Source organism: Tamandua tetradactyla, chromosome 5 (assembly GCF_023851605.1).
Source record: "Tamandua tetradactyla isolate mTamTet1 chromosome 5, mTamTet1.pri, whole genome shotgun sequence".
Lineage (NCBI taxonomy): Eukaryota > Metazoa > Chordata > Mammalia > Pilosa > Myrmecophagidae > Tamandua > Tamandua tetradactyla.
This window is the reverse complement of record NC_135331.1, coordinates 108743823-108757528: the sequence shown is the minus strand read 5'-3', so window position 1 is coordinate 108757528 and position 13706 is coordinate 108743823. Positions and strand designations below refer to the sequence as shown.

Sequence of the window (13706 nt, the reverse complement as noted above, 5' to 3'; positions counted from 1 at the left end):
ACACCATGGAATGCCAGCTACCCACTGGAAGCCAGGAGAGAAGCAAGAAATGACTTCTCCTCTTTAATAGGAAACATGGCCTGACCACTACCTTGACTGACTTTTAGCCTCCAAAATTATGAGGTGATAAATTTCCATTGTTTAAGTCAACCACTCTGTAGTACTGGTTGCTGCAGTCCCAGAAAGTCATTCAACATGAAATGAATTAGGTGAAAGGCTAAAATCTTAGTTACTATGCAAATAAAATGTTACCATTTTTTACTTCTCTGTTAATTGTACATGGCACAATAAATTATCTTTTGTTATAATTTTTAAAATATTTTTATTATTGAGTCCAATTATTTCCTTTGAGGCTAAAAAGATGGTATTAAAACATTTCTGGGGGCTCACAGAAAATGTTAACTTAAAGCATAATGATTACATTGAAAAATAATCTTAAGAAAGAAATTAATAAAGAGTAAATTTTAAAGATGATTTTAGCTATAGCATTTCAGACAGATTGGAGAGAAGGCTAAGACAGGTGGTGAGGAATGAGTTTTGGAATACCAGATGTGAAATGACAAGGACAGGAGCAGAGATTTAATTTTGGAAAAATAATAAGTACTAGAAATCTATAACTGCTTTTACAAAGGAAAACTGCTCAAAAGTCTTTATATGTAGAATTTTGCAATATGGTCTTTCAGATACAACTAACCACTGCCTAATAAAGCAGGGAGAAACTTGCTTATTATTTTTTGTTCATCTGGTAAGAAATCTGTTGTATTTTGTTCCATTGCAGCCAAACTCTCAAAGTTCTCCTTCCAATAAATCACTGCTACTCTTCAAGGAATTCTTTTCAGTAAGTGCTTCAAACAAGAAAAATGTGTAAATGTTTGAAGAGTAAACCTTAATTTAGAAGACAAATATTCACAACTCTTCATTAGAATTTACATTTAGAAATAAAAACTCAGGCAGGGAAATAGTCAAAGGAAATTAAAAGTTGCAAATTATTGCATTTACATCTCAAGCATGTCAGTATCTGTAATCCCTGCTGATATGTTTTAAAAGAAAATATAGGCTATTAGGATTATTAATAAAAACCATCTTTAAATCATGTGTATGACTTTGAAAAATGGTGTTAACTTCTCAGTTTTTTGTTACAGACAATTTTATAATCACCTCTTAAAGGTTGACATTCACCAAGGTTCTATCCTTAAGCCCCCAATTTTTTATTAGGTCATGTTCTGTCTGAGAGCTCTTGACCACTGTCATGTCTTTAACCTATACGAAGACTTCCAAAATGATTACTTAGTAGGGACCAAAACACTTAACTCTGGTCTAATATTTATCTTCAAACTGGGTATTCTCACCAGTACGCCTTATGGTGACTACAATTTCAAAATGTCTAAATGTAGATATATGCATTTCCTCTTTAAACTTTTCCTTCTTTCTATATTCTCTCATTTGATGGCATCCTTTTTACAAGACTGCAAGAAATCAGGGAGTCATTACAAACCCCACCTTTCTTTCACCCCACACCATCTGTAAATCTGAAATCTTGCTAATTTTTAAGTCAATGATATGCATCTTTAAACTTTTTGCCACAGGATATAAAATACATACAACACAAAGAAAGAAAAAAGCAATAGCTTTCAAAGCACTCCTCAACGAGTAGTTAAGGACAGATCTGAGAGTTGTCATGGGCTACCATATGATCCTCTCGTACTTTTCCTTCTGGCTGCTCCAGAATATAGGAGGGTAGAAGGAATAAATATTTTTTTTTTATCACCACAATCGAATTTTTTTTTCTTTTTTGTGAAAAATAACATATATACAAAAAAGCGATAAATTTCAAAGCACAGCACCACAATTTGTTGTAGAACAGATTTCAGAGTTCGACATGGGTTTCAAGTTCACATTTTTAGGTAAAATTGATATTTTAAAACTTAAATTGGTCCATGTCACCTATTGGTTTACAACCCTTCAAAGGCTCATAAGGTGAACTTCAAACTTTTTAATATAACATGCAATGAACTCCGTAATCTGTCATCGCCAGCTCCATCCCCACATTCTTGCTACAGTCATCCTTAGCCTGGAATGTCACAGCCTCCTTATCCCCCACTCTCATTTTGCTGAATTTCTGCACAAGTTTTCAGTTTCACTCCAGGTTGCCTTAGGAGACTTTACATGAAGTAGTTCAGAGATGCTTTGCTTTAAGAGTTTTTTTTTTGATACTTTTGTGTTTCTGTTGTTGCTCCCAGTACATTATATTTCTTTTTCTTTTGCCTGGGCAGGCACCGGGAATCGAACCCCAGTCTCCGGCATGGAAGGCGAGAATTCTGCCAATGAGCCACCATCACACTGCCCACCACTGCATTATGTTTTGATTATCTCTTTGTGTCTGTCTCCCATGCTATGTTGTGAGTAATTTATAGCAAAGACCATAGCTTATTCTTCTTTATATCTGGCATGATTAGCAGAGAGAGCTTGATATAGAGTAGTTCAAAGTGTGTTCTCAATGAATGAATGGCTATATAGAGGTGCAATCAGATTATATAAAGAGCAATAACATCATCACAACATTTCACCTATTATCTCTATTTGTGCCATTTTTATTAATATTGTGATCCATAAATTACAGTGAACAAAATTGTAGGCTGTTGAGGGGGAAAGGAAAAATTACTCAGTCTTCTAATTTGAGAGGTGATTTTCTTTCATTTCTCTCCATTTTAGATCTGAGATACAGTGAGATTTCTAAGATATAAACCCAAATCAGAATATTTAAGTGATAGTGCATATTTTTCTTAATTCTTATTTGTAATAGTCTTAAACAGTTTAAAAGCACCATAAGCATATTTATTAAAAATGTTCAGGTCATAATTATTTGAAGACAATTCTGACTCCATCTATCTAGGATAGATGGCTTTATTACCTGCTCATATTTTTGGCTTTGGATTTTTTTTTTCTCCAGAGAGCTAATGTACTGTACTTAATCTAATAGTTAAAATAAGTTTAAATCCTCAATCTAAGTATAATATATTTTAATGAAATAAATTCAGTTGTCACAAATAAGTAATCAAGTGCTGCCTTCTGGCTCTTGAAGAAAAGGAGAAAGAAAATGAAGGGTTGTGCACACGTTGGCATATTGAAGCTGGCTGTCAGTTCCTGAAAGTTGATTTTGTTCCCCACCTTAAACACATATGGTGTATCATGCTGTATCTTCAGGCTGTGTCAGCCACACATAGTATAGCAATGGTAAGGAAGAAACACAAAATGCAAGACTTTGATCTTCAAAGCTACCTAATTTCCCTTTGCTCAAAAGCAGTTGTTAGAGCTACAGAGTTAAAAAGTCTTCTAAAGAAATGTAAATGACCGTCTGTGCAACTTCAGTTTCGGGCATAATTCTAGAGACCCAGGAAATATTGATACCATAAATCCAAGTGGTGACATAGGTCCACAAAGAAGAGAGAATCATTTGCTTTTGTTGACTAGGAATTAAGCTAGTGGATTTTTTTTTTTCCTAAGGGAAGGAAAGACTCTTATTTTCTTCCTGCTTCTTTTTTTAAGGTTCTACTTGCCCCTATCTTCAGGAAGGTGATTTAAATAATGTGATAGGTGAGTTATTAAATGCTCTGTGAATTCTCATCATATTGATATTAGGGCAAAGCAATTAATAGAGATTGCCAATGAAAGATGATTTGGGAATATTGTTATTTCAGTTTTTTTTTTTTGGCCTGTGTCTCTAGATATAAATTGATGTGTGGAGAAGATAAAATAAACTCAGCACAGTAGGGCCTTGTTATAGACATCAGGAGGGAATGTTCTTAAAAATTGAAAAACTAATTTCGAAGAATTGTTAGATGCTTTACTTAGGAGGAAAATTAGGATTGATGATCTTTTGTTTAGCAAATTAACCTCAGGAATTTCTTCTGAGAATGTAGGTATGATCCTAAACATTACTGAGTGGGGATGGAGAACTGAATTGTCCTCCCCAAGAAATTAAATGCAAAGGGAATCAGATACTTTTTGGTAGAGACAGGAAAGGAGGAACATAGAAAACTGAGTTCATAATACATCACTGTTAATTAGAAATTACTGATGGCAGGAAATACCTCCTAGAGTTCAGGAGAGTAATGTCTAATAACAAATTTTAAGATTTAGTTTTATTGTGTAGTGTAACTATCATCCTGTGCTACCAAAAACTTTTAGTAGAAATAGACTACACATATACACAACCTGCATTAGGCTTACTATGGAAAAATGAAAGGAACCAGGGTGTGGGTTCAGTTTGCTAGCTGCCAGAATGCAACACACCAGAGATGGATTGGCTTTTAATAAAAGGGGATTTATTTTGTTAGTTCTTCAGAAGAAAGGCAGCTAACTTTCCACTGAGGTTCTTTCTTACGTGGAAGGCACAGGATAGTTTCTGCTGGTCTTCTCTCCAGGTTTCCACAACTTTCCCTGGGGTGACTTCTTTCTGCATCTCCAAAGGCCTGGGCTGAGCTGCGAGTGCTGCGATGAGGAAAGCCGAGCTGCTTAGCTGTGCTACATTGTGCTCTCTCATTTAAGCACCAGCCAATTAAGTCAAACATCACTCATTGCAGCAGACAAGCCTCCTAGCCGACTGCAGATGTAATTAGCGACAGATGAGGTTCACATACCATTGGTTTATGTCCGCAGCAACAAGACTAGGTATGCTCACCTGGCCAAGTTGACAACTGAATCTAACTAACACAGTGTGTGATCTGAAGTAATGCAGAAGAGCAGCATACAGCAAAAATTTTTTGATGTAGGAAAAAAGAGCAAGAGGTAACTAGAAAAAATATAAGCAACACAAGAACCCCCTGAGATATGAAGGAGTTGTGTTTTAACTTAAAATTTAAATGACAGGATAATCCCAGCAGGCAGAGTTACTAAAAGGAAAGTTATTGTTTCAAGTTTTAGACAAGTCCGTAAACATGTTTCATACAAATGAATTCTATGGCATCCAGACTATTAGGACTTGATGAAGTCTAGGCAAATTAGAAAAATATAACCACTTGGCTTTATTGCTTCTTCTACAGGGAATATGTGTTTTAAGGACAATTACTCTTTTGAAATTAAAAAAAAAATTCTGCATTTTTTTTCCCTCTACTTTTGAATATCAGGTAGTTGGATTGACCATTAGTTTTAAGTCAGGGATCAATGGTTTACAAATATTTTTATTTACAGAATTATTTCTTTTCACAAAACCTGAAATTGGGAACAACTTTATTTAAAAATGAAGGTAAGGGGAAAAGTTAGAGAAGGGACAGGAGGGCGAATAAGGTGGTGATTTGGGAGTGCAGCTGACCTGGGAGAGCCATCTGCACACATGTGGCAGCCCTGTTTGAAGAGGCTGAGGAACTGAGAAACAGAAGGCTGGAGACTGGCACAGAGGTGCGGAGCCCACAGGAGTGCATGGACAAGAGCCAGGGACTAGGAAGTAAGCCAGGCCATATTCCTTGGGCATGCTACCATCACCAGTGCAGCCTTGTGACTGGCGACTCACCCCACACCCCGTGCACATGAACCCTGTCACCTGCTTCCATTCCCTGTGCTCCAGGTGCCTCCACCCCACCAGCCCAGTGCACATACCTGCCCCTCACCCCAACCCAAGTGCAGCCCAACCTACCTCTCCTGCACCCCTCCCAAGAATTACCGGCTCCTCCCTGTTCCCTGCAGGCTGTTGCCAGTGCACAAAGGCTGCAGACACTAACCTTCATACCCAGGTTATCCCCAACCTCCTGCCCATAGTGTTGCACAGTCTCGCCTTGCCAGCCCTCCTCCCCCGAGCTCAGGGAATCAGGCACTCCTAGATCCACACATGTGCACAATACTACCTAACTGTAATACAGTTATGTTAAAACACTGAATGAAGCTGAATGTGAGAATGATAGAGGGAGGAGGGCTGGGGACATAAATGAAATCAGAAAGAAAGATAGACAATAAAGATTGAGATGGTATAATCTAGGAATGCCTAGAGTATATAATGATAGTAACTAAATGTACAAATTTTTAAAAATGTTCTTGTATGAGGAATAACAAAGGAATGTCATTACTGCAGGGTGCTGAAAATAGATGGTAATTAATATTTTAAGATTTCAACTTATGTGTGAGACTAAAGCAAAAAATGTTTATTTGGTACAAAATTTATACTTTGACTAGTGCATATCCTAATATAACTTATGTAGACAGCTTAATTGAACACCATAAGTACATGGAACCTTGAGTAGGATATGAGATTTTGTTGGTTTGTCCAGAGTGATGCCCCGATAAATCCCAGAGTGATTTGGAAAGTGAATAAAAAGGTATTTGCAAAGTCCCCTACAGGGAATGGTGAGAACAGGGGAAAATTCAACTTCCCCAAGTTGAATTCTTGATATTCTCACAAGCAGTGTAGACAACCAAAGCTATAAGCTGAACCCCCAGTCTCGGGGTTTGTTCATATGAAACTTAACCCCACAAAGGATAGGTCAACCTAATTAAAATTAGGCCTAAGGTTCTCTTGGGCGAACCTCTTTTGTTGCTCAGATGTGGGCTCTCTCTCCAGCCAACATAAAAAGCAAACTCACCACCTTTCCCCTGTCTACGTGGGACATGACTCCCAGGGATGTGGACCTTCCTGGCAACGTGGGACAGAAATCCTAGAATGAGCTGAGACTCAATGTCAAGGGATTGAGAAAAACCCTAGAATGAGCTGAGACTCAGCATCAGGGGATTGAGAAAACCTTCTTGACCAAAAGGGGGAAGAGTGAAATGAGACAAAGTGTCAATGGTTGAGAAATTCCAAACAGAGTTGAGAGATTATCCTGGAGGTTTTCTGAACAGATGCAAATGTTCCAAGAAATGATCATGATATGAGTATGCAACTATGTGATGATATTGTGAATTACTGATTATATATGTAGAACAGAATGATCAAAATAGAAATATTTGCATTTGCTTGGAGTTTTTTGATATTGAAAAAATAAAATCATGTCATTCAGCTCTAGGAATCTCAGTTTACATCAGTCCTAGAACTGCACATGCACATGGCCCTCAACCACAGATCCTAGCTCTGAAAAAGTGTTGACCTGCACAGACAGGTCACATGTGCCCCCAATCCATGAAGGCATAAGACCCACCTGCTGCCATAGTTCTACACAGGTACACAAAGGACCCCATTCCTTAAACCAGTGCACACTGGGATTATACCCTCTAGACCAGCTCACCTGAACAACTAATCCTCCCTGGACACTGGGCACCCACGTTCACAAGCAGCAGCTTAATATCCCCAACCTGTGCCTATAGATGCCCTAAAACAAATTGCTGCCCTGAGTGTCCCACCTCGTACCCTGCTCCCTGCTGTACATCGATCCCACAAACACAAGACCTTAGACTATTGAAAGAAATCAACTCCCAAAGTAAATCAACCAAGATATTTACATGCCACAAAGACAGCAGAAGATAACTAAGCATATCACAATGCAGACAGATATAGCCCTGCTAATGACTAAATTAAAACACCAGAGGAGACACAGATGTTGGAACAACTAATCAAAGATGTTCATATAACTTTACTTAATAAAATCAGTGGGATGGTAAATGACATAAAGGAGATCCAGAAGACAGTAGACGAGTATAAAGAGGAATTTGAAAGAATAAACAGAAAAATAGCAGATATCACAGAAATTAAAGAACTCTGTTGACCAAATAAAAAAACATACTACAAACATACCAGATGTTCTAGTTTGCTAGCTGCTGGAATGCAATATACCAGAAACAGAATGCCTTTTAAAAGGGGGAATTTAATGAGCTGCTAGTTTATAGTTCTAAGGCCAAGAAAATGTCCCAATTAAAATAAATCTATAGAGATGTCCAATCTAAGACATCCAGAGAAAGATACCTTGGTTCAAGAAGGCTGATGAAGTTCAGGGTTTCTCTCTCAAGTGAGAAGGGACATGGTGAACACAGTTAGGGCTTCTCTCTTGGCTGGAAGGGCACGTGGCAAACATGGCATCATCTACTAGCTTTGTCTCCTGGCTTCCTGTTTCATGAAGCTCCCCGGGAGGCAGTTTCCTTTTTCATCTCCAAAGGTCGCTGGCTTGTGGACTCTGCTTTGTGGTGCTGCTCTCTCTGAATCTCTCATTCTCCAAAATATTTCCTCTTTTATAGGACTCCAATAAACCAATCAAGACCCACCCAAATTGGTGGAGACATGTCGTCCCCTAATCCAGTTTAACAACCATTCTTGACTAAATCACATCATCCAGGGAGATGATCTGGTTACAGTTTCAAACATACGGTACTGAATAGGGATTATTCTACCTTTATGAAATGGGACTTATATTAAAACATGGCTTTTCTTAGGGGGCATACTTCCTTTCAAACCAGCACACCAGATTTGAAGAGACAGAAGAAAGAATAAGTGATATAGAGAACAGTGTAACTGACTTCAAAGACTCAAAACAGCAAATGGCAAAAAAGATAGAAAAATTTGAATTGGATCTCAGGGAAATGACAGACATAACAAAGTGCACAAATATAAGAATCATTGGTGTCCCAGAAGGAGAAGAGAGCAGTAAAGGGCTAAGAAGAGTAGTTGAGGATATAATGGGGTAAAACTTCCCAACCTTTAAAAAGGACATAAATATGCACGTCAAAGAAGCCCAAAGAACTCCAAACAGAATAAATCAAAATAGGCCTTCCCCAAGACACATACTAATCAGTCTGTCAAATGTTGAAGAGAAGCAGAAAATCCTGGAAGCAGCAAGAGAAAAACAATCTACTACATACAAGGGAAACCAAACAAGACTGAGTTCAGACTATTCAAATAGTACCCTGGAGGCAAGAAGGCAGTGGTATGATATATTCAAGATCTTGAAAGAGAAAAACTTCCAGCAAAGAAATCTGTATCCAGCCAAATTGTCCTTCAGAACTGAAGGGGAGATTAAAGTTTTCACAGACAAAGAAGTCCTGAAAGAATCTGTCAACAAGAGGCCAGTCCTACAAGAAATACTAAGAGAAGTTCTGCTGGCTGAAATAAAAAAGACAGAAGAGGGAGGTCTGGAGGAGGGCACAGAACTGAAGAGTACCACTAAGGGTAATTTAAATAATACAAGAGAAAGAGAGGAAAGAGTTATAGATCTGATAAATAAAGTAAAAAAGATAAGATGGTGGATTCAAGAATGGCCATTGCATAATAACTTTGAATGTTAATGGTCTAAACTTACCAATTAAAAGGTACAGATTGGCAGAATGGATTAAGAAACACAATCCAGCTATATGCTGCTTACAAGAGACTCATCTTTGACACAAGGATATAAATAGATTGAAAGTGAAAGGATGGAAAAAGATTTTCCATGCAAGTTTTAACCAAAAGAAAGCAGGAGTAGCTATACTAATATGAGGCAAAATAGATTTTAAATGTAAAGATATCAAAAGAGACAAAGAAGGAGACTATATACTAATTTAAGGGTTAATTCAAGAAGATATAAAAATCATAAATGTTTATGCTTCCAATCAAGGAGCTCCAAAGTATATGAGACAAATATTGGCAAAACTGAAGGGAGTGATAAATGTTTCAACAATAATAGTAGAAGACTTCAATACATCACTCTCCTCTATAGATAAAACAACCAGACAGAAGATTGACAAGGAAGTAGAGAAGTTAAATAGCTTGATAAATGAATTAGATCTAATAGATAAATGTTAGGTCACGGCACCCCAAAATACAAGGATATACATTCTTCTCTAGTGCTCATGGAAAATTTTCTAGGATAGATCATATGCTGAGGCATAAAACATGTCTTTATAAATTTAAAAAACATTGAAATTACTCAAAGCACTTTCTCTGTTCACAATGAAATGAAGCTGGATGTCAATAACCACCAAAGAATGAGAACAGTCATAAATATATAGAGATTAAATAACACACTCTTAAACAACCAGTGAGTCAAAGAAGAAATTTGGAGAAATCAGTAGCTATCTGGAGATGATAGAGAATACAACTTATCAGAACTGATGGGATATGGCAAAGGCTGTGTTGAGAGGGAAATTTATTGTCCTAAATGCCTCTATTAATAAATGAGAAAAATAAAAAATTGAGAACTTAACAGCACACCTGGAGGAAACTGAGAAAAAAAACAAACTAACCCCAAAGCAAATAGAAGGAGAGAAATAACAAAGATTAAAGCAGAGCTACATGAATGGGAGAACAAAAGAACAACAGAAAAAATCAGTAAAACTGAAAGTTGGTTCTTTGAGAAAATCAATAAAATATATGGGCCACTAGCAAGACTGACAGAGAAAAAAAGAGAGAGGATGCAAAGAAACAAAATCAGAAATAAGAAGAGGTGCATTACCATAGACCCTGAAGAAATAAAAGAAATCATAAGAGGATACTATAAATAACTATATGTCAACAAACTAGACAATTTGGATGAAATGGAGAAATTCCTGGAACCATGCAAACAAGCTACACTGACTGAGGAAGAAATAGAAGATCTCAACAAATCAATCACAAATAAAGAGATTCAATCAGTCATCAAAAATCTTCCTACAAAGAAAAACCCAGAGCCAGATGACTTCACAGGGGAATTCTATCAAACATTCCAAAAGGAACTAACACCAATCCTACTCAAACATTTCCAAAAAAAAATGAAGAAAAAGGAACTCTACCTAACTCATTTTATAGAGCTAATATCATTTTAATACCAAAACTGGGTAAGCATGCTATAGAAAAGAAAACCACTGGCCAATACCCCTAATGAACATAGATACAAAAATTCTCAATAAAATATCAGCAGATCAAATCCAACACATTAAAAGAATTATACACCATGACCAAGTGGGGCTTATACCAGGAATTCAATGATGGTTTAACACAAGAAAATCAACTAATATGATACAGCACATTAACAAATCAAAAGGGAGAAATCACATAATCATCTCGATTGATCCTGGAAAAGCATTTGACAAAATTCATCATCCCTTTCTGATAAAAACACTCCAAAAAATAGGAATCAAAGGTAACTACCTCAATATGATAAAGGCAATATATGAAAAACTGATAGCCAGAATCGTACTCAGTGGAGAGAGACTGAAAGCTTCCCCCCTAAGATCAGGAGCAAAACAAGGATGCCCACTGTCACCACTATTATTCAACACTGTGCTAGAAGTTCTAGCTGGAACAATCAGGCAGGGCCAAGAAATAAAATGCATCTAAATTGGAAAAGAAGAAGTAAAATTCTCATTATTTGCAGATGATATGATACTATACTTGGAAGATCCTGTGAAATCTACAGCAAAGTTACTTGAGCAAATAAACAAATTCAGCAAGGTGGCAGGATATAAAATTAATTTGCAAAAATCACTAACATTTCTATACACAAGCAATGACCTAGCTGAGGAATCAGTTAAGGGAAAAATTCCATCCAAAATAGCAACTAAAAGAATCAAGTACATAGGAATGAGCTTAACTAGGGATGTAAAGGACTTGTACACAGAAAATTATATAATATTGCTAAAAGAAATCAAAGGAGATATAAATAGGTGAAAAGATATTCCTTGCTCATGGATAAGAAGGCTAAATATAGTTAAGATGTCAATTCCCCCCAAATTGATCTACAGATTCAATGCAGTACCAATCAAAATTCCAACAATCTAGTTGGAAGATTTGGAAAAGCTAATTCATCTGGAAGGAAAAGAGACCTCAAATATCTAAAAGCATCTTAAAAAGAAGAATGAGGTGGGAGGTTTAACACTCCCTGACTTTAAAACCTATTATAAAGCCATACATAATATTCAAAACAACATGGTAGAAACATTGACCATTGGAATCAGTTGAGAGTGCAGAAATAGACCAACAAATTTATGGTCAACTGATTTTTGACAAGGCCCCCAAATCCTCTGAACTGGGACAAAATACTCTTTTCAATAATTGGGCACAGAAGAATTGGATAACAATAATCAAAAGAATGAAAGAGGACTACTACCTTACACCCTACCCAAAAATCATCTCAAAGTGGATCAAACACCTAAATGTAAGAACTAGCACCATAAAGCTTCTATAAGAAACTGTAGGGAAACATCTTCAAGACCTAGTATAGGTGGTAGCTTCCTAAACTATACACCCAAAGCACAAGCAACAAAAGAAAAAATAGATAAATAAGAAATCCTCAAAATCAAACTCTTCTGCACCTCAAAAGGCTTTGTCAAAAAGGTGAAGGGTTAGCCAACTCAGTGGGAGAAAAGATTTGGAAATCACACATTGGACAAAGGTTTCATTTCCTGTATATACAAAGAAATCACACAACTCAACAACAAAAGAACAAACAACACAATTTTGAACTAAAGATATGAATAAGCATTTTTCTGAACAGCATATACAGATGGCTCAAAAGCACATGAAGAGATGCTCATTCTCCTTGGCTATCAGGAAATGCATATCAAGACTACAATGAGATACTACCTCACAACTATAAAAATGGCTGCTATTAAGCCAACAGGAAACTATAAATATTGGAGAGGATGTAGAGAAATTGGGACACTTATGCACTGCTGCTAGGAATGTATAATGGTGCAGCCACTATGGAAGACTGCTTGGCAGTTCCTTAGGAAACTAAATATCAAGTTGCCCTATGACCCAGCAATCACACTACTACAGAAGAACTGAAAGCAATGACAAACAGACATTTACACACCGATATTCATGGCAGCATTATTCACAGTCACTAAGAGATGAAAACAAAGCAAATGCCCATCAACAGAAAAGCGGATCAACAAAATGTGGTATACACATATGATAGACTATTATCTAGCAGTAAGACAAAATGACATCCTGAAGCACATGACAAGATGAATGAGCCTCGAGGACATAATGCTGAGTGAAATTAGCCAGACACAAAATGATGGATACTGTATGATCCCACGCTTATGGCCAGCATAAAGGTACAATCAGAGGCTTATACTACAGAGTATAGGGAATTTAGAAATACACAGAAGTTAGAGATGGGTGAATCATTAGCTAATGAGGTTGAACTCCAATGTAAAGTAATAGATAGGAGTGAAGGTGGTTCTCTAGTGAGTCTATAAGTAATATCACCATATTGAAGATGAACAAGTTGATGGGGGTTGTATAGACCTATATGTCCCACTGATTAAACTAGAAATATGAATTAGTTCTTGCAAGACTTACTTCAAAGATATGATACTTGTACAAAGAGTGTTTAAGTCCAGGGTACAGAGGAAAACTGCTACTGCATGCTATGAGTTATGTTCAAAAGCAAACCATCAGTACTACCATGGAAACAGCTGAGGTAAATAATGGGAGGAGGGACAAGAGTTAAGAGGTTTAGGTTTCCTATTTGGCGAGGATGTGTTATTGGTTTTCTTCCTCTTGGGAACAATGAAATTGTCTAAAATTCAGAATGTTGATGGACTGTGGCCTTTGAGCCCTATACATGATGCCTGATGAATGCAGGTGGCTGAAGGATGCACTGACTGAGAAGTAGATTCGTGAAAGATGGTGTATACTTATGAATGAAGGTTGTGCTACTACAAAAAGGAACAGAGTCGTGAGGCACGCAATGATGTGAATGAATGTGTGGGAAATTTGGTGATACAAAATTAGCCAAAAACAAAGAACAAGACTGGTACGGTCACCTTTAGAAAATGCTTATAAGAAAACAGGGGACTAGATTTTCAGCTTTTAGAACAGACTCCAT

The 13706-nt window shown here is 37.0% G+C and overlaps 1 long non-coding RNA gene across 2 annotated transcripts in view; it reads right to left on the bottom strand.

Moving 5' to 3' along the window:
* LOC143682679 (uncharacterized) overlaps nt 1–13256 on the bottom strand; it is a 61395-nt gene extending 48139 nt beyond the window's left edge. For both annotated transcript variants that reach the window (XR_013175223.1, XR_013175224.1), the window contains exon 1: nt 13178–13256. This is a non-coding gene — a long non-coding RNA (uncharacterized LOC143682679). The remainder of the gene's footprint in view (nt 1–13177) is intronic.
* Nucleotides 13257–13706: the final 450 nt, after the last annotated feature.